General features: G+C 42.1%; 1 pseudogene; it reads left to right on the top strand.

The window, feature by feature from the left end:
- Nucleotides 1–728: 728 nt before the first annotated feature.
- On the top strand, nucleotides 729–5,828 carry LOC101711484 (heparin cofactor 2 pseudogene; annotated as a pseudogene).
- Nucleotides 5,829–6,677: the final 849 nt, after the last annotated feature.

Here is a 6,677-nt window from a genome sequence, read left to right as displayed (position 1 = left end):
CTTCTTAGTGAAGCTTCCTCAATCTCCAGGAAGCCCCATGCCTACTATATGACATGCAGCCACACCACTTTCCCTGCCCCAACCCATGCTTTTGCCGGCATTAGTTTGAGAACCCTCAATTTCTTGCACATCTGCCCCAAGAGTGGCTCATGAATCCCTCAATGGGAAGACCTTTGTGCCTCTAATGCCTATTACTGTATGCTGTTTAGACACAGAAGACAACGTTTAGTGAATGAACATCAACAACAAAACTTTCTTCTGGGGCCTCTGAATCCCTGGAATTCAAGAAAGTTAAGAATTTTGCAGACCTTTACAGAAGAAATTCTTATCTTGGGGCTCATGGTTCCCACAGGAGGATTATGAGGCATCCAAACTGGTAGGTGTAGGTTCATCTTCAATAGATTCTCTTCAAATCCAAAATCCTGGGCTGGGGATTTAGCTCAGTGGTTCCGGCGCCTGCCTCACAACCGAAAGGTCCCGAGTTCGACCCCTAGTACCAAAAAAATAAAATATAAAAAATAAAAAATCCTACAATGGTTACAAGCTGGGCATGATGGTGCACACCCGTAATCCCAACACCAGGGAGGCTGAGGCAGGAGAATCATACATTATTTGAGGCCAGCCTGGCCTATATAGCAAGTTAAAGGCCAGCTTGGACTACATTGTGAGCCACATTTCAAAAAACAAAAACAGGTACTGGTGCTGCGAGGGAGGGTGTCTCTTCATGCCTCTCACCATATTGTGTTTTCCCTTCTAGTTGTAGCTCTGCCAAAATGAAACACCCATTCCACCCTCTTCTCATTTCTCTCATTATAATATGCACATGTGATGGGATTAAAGGTCTCAAAGATCAGCTAAATAATAAAAACCTAAGCATGTCCCTTCTGCCTGCTGACTTCCACAAAGAAAACACAGTTACCAACGACTGGATTCCAGAGGGGAAGGAGGATGGCGACTATCTAGACCTGGAAAAGTTACTCAATGAGGATGACGACTACATTGACATCATAGATGCAGCTTCCCCAACAGACTCAGAATCCAGTGCTGGGAACATCCTACAGCCTTTCCACGGCAAGAGCCGGATCCAGCGACTTAACATCCTCAATGCAAAGTTTGCTTTCACCCTCTACCGAGCACTGAAGGACCAGGTCAACTTTTTCGACACTATCTTCATAGCACCTGTTGGAATTTCTACTGCCATGGGGATGATTTCCTTAGCCCCGAGGGGACAGACCCATGAACAGGTGCACTTGGTTTTACATTTTAAAGACTTTGTTAATGCTAGCAGCAAGTATGAGATCATGACCATCCATAATCTTTTCTGCAAGCTAACTCATCGCCTCTTCAGGAGAAATTTTGGGTACATGCTTCAGTCAATAACCTTTATATCCAGAAGCAGTTTCCCATGGTGGATGACTTCAAAACTAAAGTCAGAGAATATTACTTTGCTGAGGCCCAGGCAGCTAACTTCTCAGACCCTGCCTTCATATCAAAAACCAATGACCAAATTCTAAAGCACACCAAGGGTCTGATAAAAGAACCACTGGAGAGCATACACCCTGCTACTCAGATGATGATTCTAAACTGCATCTCCTTCAAAGGTAAGAAGTAGCTTTATAGTTCTCAAAGCAAATTCACAATATACTTTTTCAGTACACAGGTAGACCGAATGGCAAGAATTGTATTCTAGCTATAATTTATCCAGGAAAATAAGACACAGGTCAACTCAGGGCCAAGGACAATCATGAGAAGGTGACAGCTACTAAACTCTAATCTAACTCTCTACTTCATGATCACTGGATCCTCACCACATGTGAGATCATCATGGCTACCAGAGTCCCCATTTTACAAAACCACCATAGCACAGAGAAGTAAGAGGATTCTCCCAGTGCACATGGCTAGAGGAGGGCAGTCAAGATTGGATTTAGGCAGGCCATCTCTAGCAATCTGTTAAATTGGAAGAAATAATGCAAAAACCTTTTCAGCATTTGGACAGCCTGGATTTGAGTTTCTTCATTTCTTTTCCTAATTACCAATAAACAGAATGGGATATAGCTAAGTGGTAGAGCACATCCCTACAATGTGCAAGGCACTGGGTCTAATTCTCAGTACCAAAAAACAAGTATCAGAGCTGTTCAGATGGAGTACCAACATTAACACCTACAACTCCTTTTCAGAATGCTTTTGCACTACAAGCAGGTGGGGGTGGCAAATTAACCACAAGTTTTGATTTTCTGAGCAACTCTTCTGTGCCAGTCAATACAAGGGCATTCTGTAGCCCAGGCTGTCCTCACACTCATGATCTTCCTGGCTCAGCCTCCAGAGTGCAGGAATTACAGGTATGTGCCACCATGCTTGTCACAAAGACACTTTAAGAAAAATTTTTTTTTCTGCAACAATGGGGATTAAAACCAAGGCTTCATACATCTCCAGCACCATCCCCCCTTCTGAAACAGAGCCTCACTAAATCACTAAATTGCCCAATCTAGGCTCAAACTTGTGATCCTTCTGCCGCACAGCCTCCCAGAGTGCTGGCATTATAGATATGCTCTACCACGTTGTGAGGGCACTTTTTAAGGAGGGTACTAAACTCTATTTCACTCAACACACACACACACATACACAAACACACACACACACACACACAGGATCCCTGGAATCCACAACTGAGTATGGATTTCTCTGGAGGTAGTGGCACACATCTGTAAACCCAGACACAAAAGGGTCTAAGGCAGGGGGACTGCAAGTTTAAGGCCAGCCTCTACAACTCAGAGATACTCTGTCTTTAAAAAAAAAAAAAAAAAAGCAGTGGAGCATGGATTTGTAGAATCCAATTCTTCCACTGAACCTGACCAAAAGGAAGCCTCTAACTTATTCTCTAAAGTGCAGGGCAGACCGAGGGATGGCTCAGCATCAGAATTAATCATAGCAATACACAACCATGCCTCCTCTTGCCACCAACAACTACCAGACACCAGTGAGATAAGCTGCTGAGAGGCCAGTGCTTCTGGCCCCAGCAGCTGTATAACAAAAGACAGAGATCTTCCTGCTTCCTGTTTCCTGCTTGACACAGGTGGAGCCAGGACTCCTCTTGATCTGTCAGTACACCCTCTCTGTGCCTAGGCTGAGGGCCTCCTAGCAGCTTCAGGTGGGCTGCCAAGTAGTGCTAAAGAGGCAAAGACTGTAGAGCAGCCAAGAATGCTGAGATCTGAGCCCTGGGCTTCCACCTAGAGCCAGGTACAATGCCAGGTACGCTAAGACACAAACAGATTTGTGACAGAGACTATGGATACGCAATAAACATACATATATCCATGATGGATACCAGCATAGGAAACAAATGGAACCCACAAAACAGATGCAAACAGATTTGCAGGAGATTAAAAACTCCAGTAAAAGTTTGCGCAGGAAAATGACCCAACCCGAGGATAGAATTTCAGATATAGAAGATAGGATTGCCAGGAAAAGAAAAATTTCTTAAAAATAGTAAGAGACCATGAGAAATCAATCCAGCAGCTGCTAGATCAGAGTCAATGAAGAAATAGGAGGGAGTGCAAATGACATAAAAAAAAAACTTCACAGAAGTAATGACAGAAAACATCCCAAGCAGGGGGAAAGAACTTGACATACAAATGAGTGAGGCATATAGGACTCCAACTAGCCATGATAAAGAAAAAAACTACACCTAGGCATGTAATAGTTAAGATTACAGAAACCCAACAGAAGAACAAAATTCTACAAGCAGTTAGAGAAAAGAAACAACTCAAATACACAGGAAAGCCCATCAGAATCACAGCAGACTTCTCAACACAAACCCTCAAGTCAAGAAGAGCTTCGAGTGAAGTATTTCAAGCCCTAAAAGAAACAACCTCCAACCCAGATTGATGTACCCTGCAAAACTATCTTTCAAAATTAATGGAGAAATAAGATACCTTCATGACAAAGATCACCTGAGGAACTTCATAAATACCAAACCAGCACTCCAAAAAATTTTAAACAATATCCTAGGAAAAGACAACGAGGATCACAACTCCAGGAAGCCCAGCAGAATGAATCCATCAGGCAAGATAAGAAATTAAATCCAAAGAGGAAATATCCAACAAGCAAAGGTTATGACAAGGATAAGTCAATACATATCTGTTATAACCATCAATATTAATGGGCTCAAATCACCAATCAAAAGAACTAGACTGGAGCCAGTCCCAGCACCTGGAAGGAAGCTCCCTGCCTCCATCCCAGGCTCCTAGGGCAGTGAAGCTCAGCCGGTCCCAGCACCCGGAAGGAAGCTCCCCCACCGCCATCCCAGGCTCCTGTTTCAGAGAGGTTGAGCTGGTCCCAGCACCCGGAAGGAAGCTCCCCACCTCCATCCCAGGCTCCTAGGGCAGACAGGCTGAGCTGGTCCCAGCACCCGGAAGGAAGCTCCCTGCCTCCATCCCAGGCTCCTATTGTAGAGAGGGTGAGCTGGTCCCAGCACCCGGAAGGCAGCTCCCTGCCTCCATCCCAAGCTCCTAGGGCACAGAAGGTGAGCCATGTGGGCGCCAGAAGCACACTCCCCACCCCCACTCCCCCGTGGAAATGAGAAGACACATAAACAAGCCTCAGAAACAGACTTCTGGATCACCTACAGCAACCCCAAAGGGAAACGAGATGGAACAATCTGATACTCAACCACCTGGACTCTCTGAACTAGCAACAAAAGAGGATCTGGGAAAAATGAAATCAGAAATAATTACTCAGATAACAGCAAAGATTTTGCTCATGGTGCAAGACATGATTAATAAATCTAGAGAGGACACAGATTAAAAAAATAGAGGATCTGAGGAACATGATGGAATCCCAACATAGGAAACAAATGGAATCCATAAAACAGATCCAAACAGATTTCCAAGAGATTAAAAACTCCATCGAAAGTCTGTGCAGCAGAATGAACCAATGTGAGGATAGAATTTCACATATAGAAGATAAGATTGCAATTAGTGACCAGGAAAAGAAAAATTGCAAAATTGTAAGGGAACATGAGAAATCAATCCAGCAGCTGCTAGAGGATGCCAAGAAGAATAACATAAGACTGATTGGAGTCAATGAAGAAAGAGGAGAGAGTGCAGATGACACTTCACAGAAGTGATGGCAGAAAACTTCCCAAAGAGGGGAAAAGAACTTGACATACAGATAAGTGAGGCATACAGGACTCCAGCCAACCTTGATCAAAACAAATCTACACATAGGCATATAATAGTTAGGATTCCAGAAATCCAACAGAAGAATAAAATTCCACAAGTAGTGAGAGAAAAGAAACAAATCACATACAAAGGAAAGCCCATCAGAATCACAGCAGACTTCTCAATGCAAACCCTCAAGGCAAGAAGAGCTTGGAGTGATGTATTTCAAGCCCTAAAGGAAAACAGCCTCCAACCCAGATTAATGTACCCTGCAAAACTATCTTTCAAAATTGATGGAGAAATAAGATACTTTCATGATAAAGAGCACCTCAGGAAGTTCATGAATACCAAACCGGCACTCCAAAAAATTTTAGACAATACCCTAGGAAAGGACGATGAGGATCACAACCCCATGAAACCCAGCAGAATGAATCCATTGGGCATGACAAATTAAACGCAAAGGGGGAGAATCCAACAAAAAGAAAAAGTCATGACAAGGCTTTTAAAACTTTTGACTTCATCTCCCTAATGAGTGTATTAATTCAATCTTATTATTGTACTGATTAGTATTTTTCTGATTCTAGAGTTGCACACCATTCCTTGTGCTATACTGGCTATTTATCATCTTCTTATGTCTACATTTTAATTGGGTTGTCTATTAATGAGCTCTAAGAATTCTTTATATATGCTACTCATAGGTTATATGCATTGGAAATATGGTCTGTTTAAGGACTACTTTTCATTTTAATGATGTCATTTAAAGTTCTTAATTTGGATGGAATCTCATTTATCAATTTTTTTCTTTTATACGTCATGGTTTTTGTATCCTAGGTAGTTCTTACCTACCCTGAATTCATAAATATTTTCCTTTATAATTTCTTCTTAAAGTTTTATACTTTTAGGCTTTTTTATTTAGGTTCATACATCCCTTCAAGTTATTTTCATGTATGGAAAAAAAGAGTTGAGGTTAATTTCTTATATATGGATACCAAGTGTTCTAGTGCCGTTTGCTGAAGACACTATCTCTTCCTTGGCTCTTGAATCGAGTTTATATTCTATAAAATGCTAATGTTCAATAATCTTTGAAAACTCAGTGGACCATATATGAGTGGTTCTATTTCTAGATTCTCTGTTTTATTCCAATGATCTATATGTCTTTCCTTACACCAACACTGCCTTGATCACTGTAGCTTTAGAAGAAGTCTTAAAATCGCGTGCTAAACGTCTTCCGACACTGTTTTTGTTTTTGGCTTTTCTGGGTCCTTTGTGCGAATCCTATCCTAGTTGTGTCATTTTATTCCCAGACTATGTTGGTGGAAACTAGGTTTCAAAGTTTAATGGACAGATAAAGAGTAAGCATATCTGCCCTTGTTACCCACCTTAAGGAGAAAGCATTGTATCTTCTCCATTCATACAAGGCGTTCTCACTGGAAGTATGGAGTACATGTCTTTAATCTGTTGAGAAGTTTCTGTTCTACTTCTAGTCTCCTGATAGCTTCTACCATGAACAGCTGTAGA

The sequence above is a fragment of the Heterocephalus glaber genome, unplaced genomic scaffold (genome assembly GCF_053883595.1).
Source record: "Heterocephalus glaber isolate CG9 unplaced genomic scaffold, H.glaber_assembly_v1.0 deba00001442, whole genome shotgun sequence".
Classification (NCBI taxonomy): Eukaryota; Metazoa; Chordata; class Mammalia; order Rodentia; family Bathyergidae; genus Heterocephalus; species Heterocephalus glaber.
This window is presented reverse-complemented; position numbering and strand designations above follow the sequence as displayed.